This window comes from Giraffa tippelskirchi, chromosome 4 (assembly GCF_054371585.1).
Source record: "Giraffa tippelskirchi isolate mGirTip1 chromosome 4, T2T-mGirTip1v1.2.pri, whole genome shotgun sequence".
In the NCBI taxonomy this organism is placed as follows: domain Eukaryota; kingdom Metazoa; phylum Chordata; class Mammalia; order Artiodactyla; family Giraffidae; genus Giraffa; species Giraffa tippelskirchi.
This window is the reverse complement of record NC_137278.1, coordinates 131411696-131428447: the sequence shown is the minus strand read 5'-3', so window position 1 is coordinate 131428447 and position 16752 is coordinate 131411696. Positions and strand designations below refer to the sequence as shown.

Genomic DNA, 16752 nt, shown 5'->3' with positions numbered 1-16752 from the left:
ATTGCTGGCATATTGAGTGCAGTACTTTTACAGCATCATCTTTTAGGATTTGAAATAGTTCACCTGGAAGTCCATCACCTCCACTAGCTTTGTTCATAGTGATGCTTTCTAAGGCCCACTTGACTTCACATTCCAGGATGTCTGGCTCTAGGTGAGTAATCACACCATCATGATTATCTGGGTTGTGAACATTTTTTTTGTATAGTTCTTCTGTGTATCCTTCCCACCTCTTCTTAATATCTTCTGCTTCTGTAGGTCCATACCACTTCTGTCCTTTATTGAGCCCATCTTTGCATGAAATGTTCCTTTGGTATCTCTGATTTTCTTGGAGATCTCTAGTCTTTCCCATTCTATTGTTTTCCTCTATTTCTTTGCATTGATCACTGAGGAAGGCTTTCTTATCTCTCCTTGCTATTCTTTGGAACTCTGCATTCTAATGGGTATATCTTTCCTTTTCTCCTTTGCCTTTCTCTTCTCTTCTTTTCACAGCTATTTGTAAGGCCTCCTCAAACAAGAGATTTTACATTACAACCACATAGCACAGAGCTCTACTGATCCTTATTACACATAATATTGTTGTTGTTGTTCAGTTGCTAAATCCTGTCCAACTCTTTGAGACCCCATGAATTGCAGCATGCCGGGCTTATTTGTCCATCACTATCTCCTTGAGTTTGCTCAAACTCGTGTTTGCTGAGTCAGTGATGCCATCCAACCATCTCATGCTCTGTCATCCCCTTCTCCTCTTGCTCTCAATTTTTCCCAGCATCAGAGTTTATTCCAGTGTCAGCTCTGCACATCAGGTGGCCAAAGTATTGGCGCTTCAGCATCAGTCCTTCCAATGAATATTCAGGGTTGATTTCCTTTAGGATTGACTGATTGGATCTCCTTGCAGTCCAAAGGACTCTCAAGAGTCTTCTCCAACACCACAGTTCAAAAGCATTGATTCTTCAGCACTCAGCTTTCTTTATAGTCCAATTCTCACATTCATACATGACTACTGGAAAAACCATAGCATTGACACATGTAATGTACTCTGAACTATTTCTTTCCTATTCTTTTACCACCACCACCTCTGCATAAGCCTGTGCCTCCTTACACCTATAACACAACACATACAAGGACAGAATTTGTGTAAAGTGCTTTAAAGCACAGATGGAGGAATCAATTAATCCTATCAGGGGAGTGGGAGTGTTAGAAAAGTCTACAGAGACTTGATATCTGAGCTGGGACTTAAAGTGTGAATAGGAATTTACCCAATAGAAGGGGGTGGCAAATTCCTGGCAATGGGAGGATCATGTGACATCTCAGAAATGAGTCACATGTGTATATATAATAAATACACAAACAAAGGATTTATGAAGGTTTAGTGCTGTGAAGGAATATTTACCTCAACATGCAGGTAACTTTGGGTGTTCAGTGGGTATGATGCCTCTTGGGCAGCTTCAGCCTAAGGAGGGGAAGAAGATGCTAGCAAAGAATGACCAGACTAGGGAGGGATGGGACTTTATCCTATAACTGACACAAAGACAAGACAATAGGGTCTGGGTTGACTCTGATTATGCTTGCATTTTACATAAGTCGTATGCTCAAATGGGGGCTTCCCTGATGGCTCAGTAGTAAAGACTCCACCTGCAATGCAGGAGACTGCCTGCAATGCAGGAGACTGCCTGCAATGCAGGAAACCTGGGTTGGGAAGATCCCCTGGAGAAGGAAATGGAAACCCACTCCGGTATTCTTGCCCAGAAAATCTCATGGACAGAGGAACCTGGCAGGCTACAGTTCATAGGATCGCAAGCATTGGACATGACTTAGTGACTAAACCACGACCACCATGCTCAAATGGCATGGAGGATTGTTTAGAAAAGGGAAAATCTGAAGGTAGAAAGACTCCTGCTTCATTGTTAGGGAGAGGACCCAAGCTGAATTAGACAGGTGGCAGTGGGAATGGAAAGGAGGGGACAGGTGGCAAAGATATTCATGAAATGAAATGGATTATCAAATGATTAGGGGTTGAAGGAGAGAAGGGGATGTAAAATGACTCAGTTCTCACCCTCTCCCCTTCACCCCTTATCCAATTACTTAGAACAAGTCTTTTATTTTTTAATATATTCTTTTATTTTTTTATCATTTGGCTGCACTAGGTCTTAGTTGCTGGTGCGCAGGCTTCTCATTGTGGTGGCAGAGTGCAGGCTCTAGGGCATGCAGGCTCAGTAGTTGCTGCTTGCGGGTTCTCTAGAGCACAGGGACTTCAGTAGCTGTGGCCTGTGAGATTCGTCACCCTATGGCATGTGGAATCTTCTCAGGCCAGGGATCAAACCCGTGTTCCCTGCACTGGCAGGTAGATTCTTAACCACTGGACTACCAGAGAAGTCCTACTTTAGCACAGTTCTTAAGTATCTCTTTATATGTATCCACTTCTTCCTGCCTTCTCCACCTTAATCCCAACTCAGTCTTCCCAGCTATCAGTGAATCTGGTTATGGTTCACTTGCATTTTTTACACCCTGAATGATTTTTTAAGAATGCAATTCAAATCATACCTTTCTCCTGTTGAAAACCATTAATGACTTCAACTTCCTCCTCAATAAAGACCAAAATCCTTAACAAGGCTCTCCTAACCTGGCCCTGGCTTGCCCTTAGAGCTGCACTTCCTGACCCTCTGACATTTCCAGCTCCACTTTCCCACCCCTACAGCCTCTTCACCTGGCTAAATTTTCCTAATCCTTTGCAGCAGCTGAGATGTTTTCTGCTTTGCTCAGGGAGGTCTCCGAAGCCTAGAGCCATGCCTTTCCTATAAGCTTCCCTAGCACGACTTCCTCCCACAGGTCAGCTCATCTTTTTTCATCTTCCTGGTTCTTCTAGTCACCAGCTACATGGACTTTTAGAAATATCTGTGCCTTTGCTCACTCGTCTAGGAATGGAAATCGTAATAATACCTATTTCATAGATAAGTGAGCCATCCATGTAAAACACTTCACACAGTTTCTGGCACACAGTGAGTGATCAGCAAATATTCCTGATTTTACCTACAAGACCATAAACTTCCAGAGAACAGAGATGGTACGCCTCTCATTTACTGCTATAATCTCTTGCTTTTGCAGCTCCAATAGTCATGTGAGGGAGCAGATGTGCATTCAATAGGACAGTGGAAGCATTCCATCCCACCACCCAAATTCTGTGTCCCAAATGATGGATGAGGGTTGGTGATACTGACCCCCGCAAAGCACCACCTCACCCCTCACCTCCCTTCACCCAAAGCACCACCACACCCCTCCCATTCCATTTAACCCCCTTTCCTGCTACACCAGCTCTTGAGAATGTGTGTGTGTGTGTGTGTGTGTGTGTGTGTAGGAATGTTTTAAACCCGTTTCTTCTCCAACTGTAGTTCTCTGGGTAGGGAGGCATCCTAGAGCTGTAATGGGAAAAGCAGAAGAACTGATGCCAGAAAGCACGGATTCGATTCCCGGCCCTGCCACCTATTAGAGGCGAGATGTTGGCTTGGTTATTTAATCTCTCGCGTGGGGAGAGCCCCATGCACCGGGTGGTTCGGAGGAACCAGCGAGTTAATGGTTGTAAAAGGGCCTCTGCCTGCTGGACCGCGCCGTCGAAGGATGCATTAGCACCGTTACGCCCGCCCTTGCCGCCGCGCGAGGCAGAGCCTTCGCCCTACCCGCTCCCCCGGCCGCCGCGGCGCGCTGGAGCCGCTAATGGGATTTATGCTAATAGGAGGACGCGGATGGCCGGTCAAGCGCGCGGCCCCGCCGCCGCCGCCGCGCCCCACCTCGCGTCAGGCGGGCCGCGACCGGGGAACCGGCACCGTCGGTCGCCGGGCAGTAGGGGGATGGGGAATGGAAAGGCCTGGTGGAGCTGGAGGAGACGCAGCCCTGGCGGCGGGCCGTCTGGTTGCCGCCCAGTGTTTGTCTTCATCCTCTCTCCCCATTTCGGCTTTTATATCCCAGTTCCTTCTCATTTGCTCTCCATCTCTATAGGTCTTACTCCCTACCTCCATTCGAGAATTACTGTTCCCTTTGTCAATTACACCAGCACGTGTGGAGCACTTCTGCGTTCCAGGCAGTGCGCTCGGCACGGGGGTGGGGTGGAGTGGGGTACACGCGGCGCAGAGTACGGAGATGCGGAGTGTGTCCCCAGGGATTCGGGGCGTGGGAGCAAGCCCTCTTTTGGCTGGGAATCAGGGAGGAAGAGGCATTTGAGTTGAGCTCGAGGAATGGATAGGATCCCAACGGGGAGGGGAATGGCAAGTGAAGTAGTCAGAAGTGTTCAGAGAAGATGGAGAAATTAATCCAGCGTGGCGGAAGTGCAAGAATCTTGATAGGGGGTGGTAAAGGCTGGAGGGAATTTTGGTATCACAGAATAAGAGACCTTGAATACCAAGCCGTATAAGGTAAGTTTAATTCTCCAGGCACTAGTGAGCCATTGAAGGTTTTTTTTTTGTTTGTTTGTTTGTTTTAGCAAATGGCAGGCGAGAACTTCTTTCTGTTCTCTAAGAGAGGCACCAAAGCATATTGGTAAAATGCATGGGCTCAGGAGTTATACTGGCCCTGGTTCAAGGTCTACTTCTGTCACTTATGTGTTGTGTGATGGGCAGCTTGACTTGTCTGTGCGTCCATTTCCCTATGTATTAAATGGGGTTGATAATTATAGTCTAAAGGGCTGTCGGGAGGATTAAATGAGACAGTGTTTGCAAAACTCTTAGCACAGTGCCTGGCATATAGTAAGGGCTCCACTTAAGTATTAGTTCTTATTACTTTGTGTCTCCCTGTCTTCTTTTGTTTTTCCTTTCTCTCTTCTGATGACCTCCCTCTCACTGAAAACAAAACAAATCTTCCCAAGCCCATGTTTTTCCTGCCCCATGCCTAGGAATTACCCTCTCACAATGAATAATGTGTTGAATTAAATCAGACTCTAATACAACCAAGTCCCCTTTTAGAAAAACATCTGTGCCTCTCCCAGGTGCCCAGGTTCCTTAGACCCTTGCCTAGGGGAAGAGATGCAGTTATTGAGGTCCTGAACTTCTTTCTGCTAAATTCCAGCCTCCTTAAAAGCCAAGACCACAGCGCTTCCACGTGCCTGACCTTCAGTAGGTTCCTCCTCTAGACCAGGGGTTCTCAAGTATGCATCAGAATCCCCTCAAGGGTTCTTGTTGAAACAGTTTACTGGGCCCACAGTTAAGAGTTTCTGGTCATTAAGTCTTTGGTAAGGCCTGAGGACCTGCATTTCTAATGCATCTCCAGGTGATGCTGATGCAACTGATGGGGTGACTACAGTGGTGCTCTAGAATTGCTGTTGAATGGCTACCCCCAAGAAATTAAAGTAGCCTCACCACCCCTTTCTTGCCCAGCTGGTCATGAGAATCCAAAATATGTGTCCAAGGCCTAGAATCATGAAGAGTGAGACTAGGGAATTTTCTAAAAGCTTCCCAAGTGATTCTGATGTGCAAACAAGTTTGAGACCCACTGGAAAATCCCATGGAAGGAGGAGCCTGGTAGGCTACAGTCCATAGGGTCGCAAAGAGTCCAATACGACTGAGCGACTTCACTTTCAGTTTTCACTTTTACCTTGTACTGCCCCCCCATTCTCCCCTACCACCAACACTAGTATACTCCCCTTCTTATTGTGCCCACCTCAACTGACCCGGCAAGCACTACTGCCTGCCCATACTTCACTCAGAGGATGCTCAGCTACTCTGAGTTCAAGGTGGCTGGAACTATAGGGAGACAGGCTGAGAAAAGGAAGAGGAAAGTAGCTGGTTCTGAAAAAAGACCAGAGATTTGTGTAAATTGTAACAGGTAGCACCATTACTAATTCTTAACCCTGAAACTTAAGTCAAGAGCCAGTTCTTGGAGTCAGGCCTGGAATCAGATCTGGGCTCTCTCTGTCTCTGTTCAACTTCTGCTATCTTTTTTTTTTTTTTTCTGCTGTTGATTTGAGGTTTAAAAAGGAGATCATGGATTCAAAGTTCTCTTCCCCAGCTGTTGCTATTTATCCAGAACTTTCACACACGTTTCATTAGATTCAACAGTCCTATGGGACAAGCAAAGTATTATTCCCACAGGAAGGGGAAGGTTCAACTGCTAGTTCCCTCCCATTTTACAGACAACAGAGGTGAGTCTCAGAGAAGTTAAATGACTTGTCTGAAGTCTGCACAGTTCGGGTAAATAGGGGAAGTGCTGGAAACAGAGCAGACTGTCATCTCTACTTATTCTCTGTCTGTTCCTTTGCCCTCTCCTTCCCCTGGGTCCCTTTCGCAACCCCTCTAGGCTTGTTTTACCTGCTCTGAATGGAAGGAAGATGGGGTGTGCACTCCGCACTTCTTGGGGATGGTCTTGCTCTCCTGCCCATCACCCAACCCTCTGCCTGCAGCTTCCTCCCTAGTTAGGCCCCTATAGGACTGAAACTGGCAGTTTCTGGGGTAAATATCTGCCCTGAATTTAAATTCTGGTGCAACTGCCTCATGAGCCATGTGAATTTAAACAGACCTCTTCCACTCTCCAGGCCTGTCTCTGCATCATTGACATAAGGAGTGGTTTAAATCCATGGTTCCCAAATTTAGAGGCCTTGGAGTAATCATGGGAGATTTAGCCCCTGGTGCCATAAAGACTATGAGTAACCCATCTGTGTGTAACTGATTGACTATGTGTAACTGTATGATTGCTGGGGTATGAATAAAATGCAAATGAGTTTTAATGATGAGATCCAGAACTCAGTCATTATGGTGCTTTCTCAATCAACAGATATCAAAAATAGAACTGCTGGAATTCCCTGTTAGTCCAATGTTTAGGACTCAGCACTTTCACTGCCAAGGAACTGGGTTCAGCTCCCGTTGGAAATTAAGATCTCGCAAGCCATGCAGCGTGACCCCTCCCCCCAAAACAAAACAACACTAATAACATGTCAGGGTCTTGGAAGTTTTTTGGAATGAAAAAGTTGGGAGATCCTTTGGAAGCCCTTTGAGTGTCCATCCTGCAAAGCTACAAAAAGGGATTTTAGGCCACTAGGGGGCGCTGCAGCCTGGCGCGATGTGGAAACGGCGTGAGAGAGCGGTTCCAAACTGGGAGAGGATACCATCCAGGTTCCAGTCCTGGGTCTAGAGACAATAACGAAGACATATTACACATAAGGCTCTGTAAGGGAGATGTACCTCCAGATCTGAGGGAGGTAAGGGACCCAGAGGGGACCCAGCATAGTGCATACACCTGAGTCAGTCCCTTCTGGTTAGACCTGGAGCTCCAGTTCCTGGCCTGGCTCATGGGAAAGTTCTCACATTCCACTTCAGCTATCTTCAGACAAGGAAGGGAGGAGGAAAGAAAAGGTACCAACAAGGCACAGAGGGCCGTCCCTAGGGAGTGGTCTTGGCATGAACCTCCAGAGTGCGGGGAACAGATGGAGATCTAGGGAGGCAGGGAATCCTTTCTGAAGGAGTTGGGGGGCAATCAGAGAGGAGCAGAAGGTCAGTTCAGGCAGAGATTCTGTCTGAAAAAAGGAGTAATTATGAGAAGACCTTTGCTAAGATGTGGGCTGCCTCACCCGGCAGTAAGCAGCAGCAGCTCACTGCCAGAGAGGAGGACAGGAGAGGCCAGCACCCTCCTCCACTTTCAGCCCCTCACCCACCCGACCCCAACCCTGCTGAACCCCAGGCAGAGCTCTGACCCAGCTCAGGCTCTCCAATCAGAAGCTTCTCCCTGGCAAGGGCCAGAGAACTTTGAAGAGAGAAGTGGATTTCCACACAATATACCCTCAAGGCTGAGGCCCTGTCACACTCATAGACTGTCAGGATCCAGAAAACTTTCCAGCTTAACCTGAAGGTGCACTCAGACAGACAGGTGTTCACCACGACGCGACACAGGAGCTCTGCCCTGCCCTGGGACAGATAGACAGACATACACAGACACACAAGCTCAGGCTTGATTTCAGCAGAGCAAATGAAAGACCCACGGCCAGAGTATTGCCTCACTCCCCCAACTTCTCCTCCCTGCCAAGCTCCACTCACCAGCTGTTCCCTTCTCACAGCCCCCAAAGGCTCAGAGCAGCAGATTCCTTCCATAGTCCCTCTGCCCTCCCCCTCCCCCTTTGCCTGGGCTCTAGACACCAGCCCTGACCCCCAGGCTGAGTGTCTCTCAAGAGCCGTTCCTCCTGCCCTCCCACAACCCCAGGCCTCCCACGAAGCCTTTTTGAGGTTGCCAAGCATGGTTGGAGTGCATCATTGACTCAATGGACATGAACTTGGGCAAACTCCAGGAGATGGTGAAGGACAGGGAAGCATGCTGCAGTCCTTGGGGTTGCAAAGTGTCGGACACGACTTGGCGACTGAACAACAACAGAATCTGAGTGCTCGTCTAAGCAGGGAAGACCAGAAAAAGAGGCAGCCAGGGGAGCATGGGGGCTTCACACTGGCAAGGCTTCTTGAGCAGCGGAGTGGACAGAGGATGGACAGGGTGGGGCAGTCACTCTGGAGGGTGTGGGCAAACCCTGACTTGCCCCATCTCGTCAGGACCATCTCCCAAGCTTACAATTTTGGCTCCAACACACACACAGACACACACGCCCAGGCTTGTCTGCTCTGCAGAAGTCTGTTTCCCTGGGGCTCCAGGCCCTGGTTCTTCATTGCCCACCCAGCCTTTCCCATCTGCTTTCACAGGGGACCCTCCATCATGGGTCCCCCACAGAGATCTCCGAATTTTCTAGCCTTTTTCCACCTTCCAGAGACAAGGCATATCAAATCTGCGATCACTGAAACTGTTCCCTTACAGCCCAGCCCCAGCGCTTCCCATCTCAGTGCCTCCCTCCTGCCTCATGAAGGCTTCAAGGCTGGGAGGGAGGTCAGAATGGAGCCCATCCTGGTGAAATGAGAAAAGATTAGAGCAATACATTTGCTGTCAGTGGCAATAAGGCTGCCTGAACAGGGGAGGAGGAATATTTGATTTCAGGCTCTCCGGGGGTCTTGATGGAAGAACACTGGCAGCCTGCAGCCCCAGGCCTGATGGAGTGGGGAAGGCTGGTCCCAGCCCCAATCAACGAGGGGCCCAGGTGCCCCAGCCCTCCCATCTCAGTATTGACCCCATCCTCCACAGTCACCTGCTGGGTTCCAGCTCCTTCCTCTCTCCCCAACCATCATTTCTCCTTTTCCACTGCCAAACTTGCTTCCCCACAGCAGTTTTTCTGCTGGTTCAGGGTGATGGAGCAGAAAGAACACTGCTCTAGGGGCTGGAGAGGAGGCCTGGGTTCTAGCCCCCCTACTGCGTCCAAACCGAAAGACTTCCTGCAAGTCACTAAGCATCTCTGAGCCTGGGAGCAAGGTGGGGCTGGTGGACAACATGACCTTTGACATCCTGAGGTCACTCAGCCATTCACTGCTTCAGTGGTGTTGGGCAACATCACTTAACCTCTCTGTGCGTGCGTGCTAAGTCACTTCAGTCTGACTCTTTATGATCCCATGGACTGTAGCCTGCCAGGCTCCTCTGCCAATGGGGATATTCCAGGCAAGAATACTGGAGTGGCTTGCCATGCCCTCCTCCAGAGCATCTTCCCAACCCAGGGATTGACCTGTGTCTCTTATGTCTCTTGCATTGGCAAGTGGGTTCTTTACCACTAGTGCCACCTAGGAAGCCCCTCACCTCTCTGAGCTCCCATTTATTCATCTATAAAGTGAAAGTGAAGCAAATAACAAAACCTAGCTATGTTGTGGGCTTCCCTGTTGCCTCAGATGGTAAAGAATCCACCTATAATGTGGGAGACCTGGGCTCAATCCCTGGGTTGGGAAGATACCCTGGAGGAGGGCATGGCAACCCACTCCAGTATGCTTGCCTGGACAATCCCATGGACAGAGGAGCCTGGTGAGCTACAGTCCATGGGGTCACAAAGAGTTGGACATGACTGAGTGACTAAGCACAGCACAGCTATGTCCCAGGGCATTGGTGATATGAAAGCTGTAAACAGTCGTGATGGTTGCATAATCTTGTTTACATGGAATTCGTGGTATGTTTCCTGGCTGAAGAATGGACCTGAGCTTCATCCAAAAGCTCTAGATGTTTCTTTCCTGCCCTAGAATCCTGGCTCTGGACCCTGCCCTTCCCAGTGGGTATGGAGTGTAGTCTCTCTGGCAAAGGGACAGTGACAGTGAAAGTCGCTCACTCATGTCCGACTCTTTTCGACCCTGTGGTCTGTAGCCTGCCAGGCTCCTCTGTCCATGGAATTCTCCAGGCCAGAATACTGGAGTGGGTGGCTGTTCCTTCTCCAGAGGATCTTCCCAACCCAAGGATCGAATCCTGGTCTCCTGCATTGCAGGCGGATTCTTTACTGTCTGAGCCACCAGGGAAGCCCTCTGGCAAGGAGGATCAGGGGACTTCTTGGTCAAACAGGTCTGAGCTGAGGAGTTGACTGTCCTGGACCAGTCCTGAAAGACATTCAGGAGAGGGGAGATTTTATTTTATTTTAATTTTTTGGCTGTGCCGTGCAGTATGCGGGATCTTAGTTTTCCAACTAGGGATCAAAGCTGTGCCCCTGCAGTGGAGGCTCAGAGTCTTAACCACTGGACTACCAGGGAAGTCCCAGGAGGGGGAGATTTTAGGAGCAGTTGGTCAATAGTATCTACTCCCTAAATCCTCCTATCCTTGCGTCCACGTGCGAATGGTGCCCCCTGAAGTTGTGCAGTGTGGCAGGTCTGCCTGGACGGGACTGACACAGCTGCTGTCCAATCTCCAGGTGATGGACAAGGTGCGAGGCAGGGAGACTAGGGATGGACTTAACATCTTATTTTTAGGCTGCCTGTAATCACATGCAGTGTTTTTCAAATGAAGTCTGGTCTACACAACAGCCTGAGAGGCAGGCATGATTGACAGAGAATAACTTGCCTATTGTTATCCACTGGAAGGAACTGTGACTCAGGTTGACTGGGTCCCATCACTGGGGCCACACTGCCTCCTGCTGGAGCAGAAGGCTGGAGGCTTCAGCCTCAGGCCTGCCTCCCCCTGGCTGAAGGTTGTTCGTTGTGTTGTGCTCAGTCGCAAGCCCATGGACTGTACCCCACCAGGCTACTCTGTCCATGGAATTCTCCAGGTAAGTATACTGGAGCAGGTTGTCCTTTCCTCTTCCAGAGGATCTTTCCTACCCATGGATTGAACCTGCGTCTCTTATGTCTCCTGCATTGGCGGGCAGATTCTTTACCACTGTGCCACTTTGGAAGCCTGGAAATGGGGCAGATTTTTAAGAGTATGGCTCTTCTAAACCAACTTAGCACAGAGAATGCTTTGGAAAGTGTAGAGGCCTGCACAAATGCATTAGAAATCCATGTGCTTCTTTTCTGGCTCCAACCTCGTTCCCCCTACTCTTCCTCCTCTGCATGGTCTTCCCCTCTGGCCAGATCTCCTCACTTCATTTTCCACCTGACACATCAAGCTAATTCCTGTCTCCTCCCCCTCTGCCTATCCAGATCTCACCATCCTTTGAAGCTTCACTTAAGGGCGTCCTCCTCCATGAAGGCTTTCCTACCATCCAAAGTGTCAATAAGCATGGACTTCCTCGACTTACTAGTCTCTTTTTATGAATATGTCCTGATTCCCCAAGAGAGGCCCCAACAGATTCTCCGAAAACACAGACTATGTCTCCTACTTCTTTGTAATCTTGGGGCTTGCCTAGAGTCTGGTACATAATGGGTGTTAGAAAGACTATTGTAGCTGAAGGTGATGATTGTGGTGAGAGTTCTTATGACAGAATTCACATTTGAGTTGAAAGTAGAAGTGGGAGAACTTCCCTGAAAGTCCACTGGTTAAGACTCTGTGCTTCCACTGCAGGGAGCGTGGGTTCAATCCCTGGTCAGGGAACTTAAGATACTGCCTGCCATGTGGTGTGGCCAAAAAATTTAAAAATTAATTAATTAAAAAAAAAATAGAGGTGGGGATGATGGTGACAGGGGTCATGACTGTGATGCCAGTCATGGTGGTGAGTTTGAGAGCATGGTGGCGTTGGGTGGTGATATTGATGACATGAGTTTAATGATGATGGTAGTAATGGTGGTTAATGATAGTGACAGTGGCTGTACTAATTATCTATCACTGCATAACAAATTACTCACAGAACTTAACAGCTCAAACAACACACATTTATTATCTCATAGTTTCTGTGGGTCAGGAATCTGAGCATGGTTTAGCTCAGTGCCTCTGGCTCCAAGTCTCTCATAAGAACACAATCAAGGCATCAGCAGGGGTCGCGGTTTCATCTGTGGTCTCCACCGGAGGAGAATCTACTTCCAAGCTCACTCAGAGGACTGTTGGCAGGACTCAGTTCCCCTTGGGCTCTTGGATCTCACTGCGTGTTGGCCTGGCTGGGTGGTCCCTTGCCATGTGGGCCTCTCCAGAGGGTTGATGGCTTTCCTTGGTTCAAGAAGGAAGCCACATCTTTTTGTAGCCTCATGTTGAAATAACATTCCATCACCCCTGCTGAGTCCTGTCCACTAGAAGTGAGTCATTAAATACAGCCCACCCTTGAGGGGTTAGGATTACATAAAGGCATGAACACCAGGACAGAGGGGTCACTGAGAGTCACCTTAGGGGCTGCCTACTATGATGGCTGTGGTGCTGATGATGACAGTGGAGGAGAGTGGCTGTTCTGATGATGGGGAATGTGAACGGACTGGGGATGGTAGGGTATCTGGGAGTGAAAGTATCAACCAATGTCCAGTCCATATTAGAGTTGAAACGAGGTTCCTCCAAACTAGACCTGGGGCTTCCCAGGTGGTGCTAGTGTTTAGAACCCATGTGCCAATGCAGGAGACATGAGAGACTCAGGTTCAATCCCTGGGTCAGAAAGCTCCCCTGGAGGAGGGCATGGCAACCCATTCCAGTATTCTTGCCTGGAGAATCCCATGGACAGAGGGGCCTGCTGGGCTACGGTCCATAGGGTCGCACAGAGTTGGACACGACTGAAGTGACTTAGGACACATACAAACTAGATCTGAGCAGAGGAGTCCACTTGACTAGAGCCAGTTATATAAGACTGCTCTCCTCCACCACACTGCCGTCCATTCTCGGTCCAAGTCCAGGTCCATTCCCCTAGAGTCCTCCTTCCCCATTACTTTCTTTGCTAATTTCCCCACCCTAGGCTGATGCTCTTCTTTAGGCAATTAATGAACTAAGTAATTGCCAAATGGAGAGCAATTACCACCAGCAATCGAACGGAGGAGGGAAAAGAGAGTGGTCAGAGGCCCAAAGGAGACAGAGAGATTCTGCCAGTTTGGGGGCTGGGCTATGGTTCTTTCAAGCTGAGTAAAGCGTCCACCCCATCCTGTACAGAGTCCTCATGTCCTCAGTCTCCAGCTCCACTTCCCTCTAGGACACAGCCCACCACCACCACCACTACTGACCTCCCTTCTCACGATCCTTCACATGGCTGAAGCTTTAGGCCACAGCTTCACTGAGCCCAGGGGAACCCAGCCCCATGCCTCTATCACTTGCCTCTAATCTTCTTTCCCTACTTCTGACTACCTATTTCTTTTCTTTCTTTCTTTTAACCACAATATGCAGCGTGCAGGATTTTAGTTCCATGACTAGGGATCAAACCTGTGCCCCTTGCAGTGGAAGTACAGAGGCTCAACCACTGGATTGTCAGGGAATTTCTTTACCTGCTATTTCTTAAAATCCCCCCAACATCACTCCTGCTTCAGAAGGAGCTTACCTTTTCTGATGCTTCATACCTTCAATGACCACCACCAAGCCTCCTAATCCAATGCCATGGTTTTCAGGTCTGGCAAGCGCCGTAAGGCCTACTTCTCTGCAAAAGTCTCCTTAGGCAGCCAGATGATATTGGGTGTCAAGGCACCAAGTTCTCTTGCAGTACATTCACCAGGTTGAATGACAGGGATAAAATATATTAGCTTGAGAGGCAGGAGGCCAGGGCTCTAATCTCAGCTTTGGCTCTCATTAATCATGCCACTTATATTCTCTGGCTTCAGTGTCCTCATCTGTTAAGTGGTGGAAGTTGAAGGTGGGGGGTAGATTAGGTGATCTCTAAAGAACCTGCTGGGAACTTCCCTGGTGGTCCAACGGCTAAGACTTCCAACTCCCAAGGTAGGGGGCCTGGGTTCAATCTCTTGTCAGGAAACTAGATCCCACATCCCAGGATTTGATCCCTTGTCAGGGAACTAGATCTGCATGCCACAGCTGAAAATCTGGTGTGCTACAACTGAAAGATCTCACATGCCACAACTAAGACCTGGTATAGCCAAATAAACCATCAAATATTTAAAAAAGAAATGTATCATTTTTTAAACTGTCTTAAAAAATTTTTTTAATAAAATAAAGACCTTGCTGGGGAACTTCCCTGGTGGTCCAGTGGTTAAGATTCCATGCTTGCACTGCAGGGGGCGTGGGTTCAATCCCTGGTTGGGGACCTAAGATCCCACATACTGCACAGTGCAGCCAAAAAAAAATCTTGCTGGTTCTAAACTTTGATTCTGAGTCCCATGAGGAGGGTGGAGGGTGGGTGGAGGGTGCCAGCTATGCTGGAAATCCGAGGGCCACACGGCTAAGAGAACAGTTTCTGTTTGCAAAGTTTCGTCAAACTTGGTCACCGTGGGGAGCCTTCAACCTGTACATTGTAAAAACCCAAGGCCACTCCAGCCTTCTTTTTCTGCATCTTCCCAGGCCCCCTAACTCCAGGTGCACACCCTCAGCATCACCAGCTTCCCCTGTGGACCCTCTGCAGCATGCCCAGGCAGTCACCCTCTCCCAGCCCTGTCTCCATCACTCACTTCTTTTCCTTCCTTTCCCCCTTCCAGACACACCCATACTGTCCCCACCTCACTCAGACCAGACCTTTGCCTATTCTCTTCTGTGCGTGCTAAGTCACTTTAGTCATGTCCAGCTCTTTGCCATGCTATGGACTGTAGCCCACCAGGCTCCTCTGTCCATGGGATTCTGCAGGCAATACTGGAGTGGGTTGCCGTTCTCTTCTCCAGGGGATCTTCCTGACCCAGGGATCGAACCCACATCTCCTGCAGCTCCTGCATTACAGGTGGATTCTTTACCACTGAGCCACCGTGCTTCCCCAAAATACCCATACCTGTTCTGGGGCCTCTCACCCCCTTAGTCTATGTGACCTCTCTCTCTCCTGGTTCTTCTCTTTGACAGTCTCAGTTCCCTTTGCCTTTCAGCCTCCTTTCCTGCCTCCGCTCCTCCTGTTCACCACTTAAACCTATGTGAAATCCCTAAGGCTTTGTCCTTGGCCATCTTAAAATGACAACACAGTAACAAAAGCAAAAACAACCACGATTTAATGGTGCTTATACTGTACAAAAGAGCCTTCACATGTATTTTCATTTGATTCTTTGAGGTAAGCCATTCTCTCCTGTTTAATAGAAGTCAGTTCTGCCTTCATAGAGTCTCTGAAAACTGTCTTTCTTTTTTATTTTCTTTGCCACTGCCCTAATTCAAGCCCTTAATGCCTCTTCTTAGACCCTTGCTTCAGCGCCTAGCTGACAATAGCGTGGGTCTTAGCAGCTGCTGAGAAGGAAAAAGAGGTAGTTCCACTTAACCAATTGACCAGAGGCTTTAGACTTAACTGAACCAGACCGGGCCCCACTCAGAACACAGTGGGCTGTACGGTAAAGATAAGGCTGTCAGAACCAGAATCATTCTGGGGAAGAGATTAGGGTCACACACAAAAATTCAGAATCTATGATTGGTCCAAGCGTCAAGAGGAGAGTTCCCGATGAAACAGGCCAAGGGCTGCATAATGAAGTCTAGGAGAATCTCCCTGGAAGCCCCACCTCACCAGGATCTTTGTGCCAGTCCCAAATCATCTCCAGTCAACCCAGTCTGCAGCCTTAGCCTGCTGAAAGCAGGTCAACCTTGACTCTCTAGTTTAAGTCAGGAAAATCCTACCCCCGGAAGGGAAAAGAGTAAGAATAAAGAAAATAATCTTAGAAATACTAAACAAAGAAATTTAAATGCAGGATTTTTTTTTTTGTAATGGACTTTCAGGGGGAAATTATTGTAATACCATTTGTTTTGTCTGCTTTTAAAGATGTTTAAAGCTTTTAGGAAAACCTGATTTATGAAGATCTTAATTGATTTCATTTGCAATCAAAGTTTAAATATTTGGGGGGATGTAATTTGCTAAATTCATAAGTTTTGGGCATAGTGGTTGTATAAGTAGTATGAAAATATTTAGAGGGATGTTAATAATTGAATAAAGATTAATAAATTGGACATCAAAGTAGGAAAAAATAAGCAGTATTCCTCTCCATGCCCCGAAGTGCCGGAGACATTAAAGAACTTATCAGCCTAAACTTTCCATCAGTGATTTCTGCTGTCTTCAATTAATTTCCATCTACAACTAACACCTCTGTGACCCCATTTCCTCATCTATTAAATGGGATGATATCATTACCTACTAAAAGGATAGTTGTGAGGATTTAATGAGAGAATTCCTTCCATTGCACTTAGAACAACACCCAGTATACAAACACTCAATAATGTTGGCTCTCTTTATCTTCCCCCAGTACCACTTTGATCATGTCAACTCCTGCTCAAAGGCCTTTTTTAAAAAATAATTTTATTTGTTTACTTTTGGCTATGCTGGGTCTTCATTGCTGCGTGGGCTTTTCTCTACTTGCGGCGAGCAGTGGCTACTCTTTGTTGCAGTGCTCGGGCTTCTCATTGAAGTGGCTTCTCTTGTTGCAGAGCATGGGCTCTAAGGTGCACAGGCTTCAGTAGCTGTAGTGCTTGGGCTCAGTAGTTGTG

The 16752-nt window shown here is 48.1% G+C and overlaps 1 protein-coding gene across 2 annotated transcripts in view; it reads left to right on the top strand.

Moving 5' to 3' along the window:
- The first annotated feature begins 4200 nt into the window (after positions 1–4200).
- ASIC1 (acid sensing ion channel subunit 1) overlaps positions 4201–16752 on the top strand; it is a 44753-nt gene continuing 32201 nt past the window's right edge. Inside the window, exon 1 of one of the 2 annotated variants that reach the window (XM_081592565.1) lies at positions 4201–4400. The gene's annotated coding sequence lies outside the window, so the exon portion shown is untranslated. The remainder of the gene's footprint in view (positions 4401–16752) is intronic. The other variant, XM_081592564.1, reaches the window with a different exon arrangement.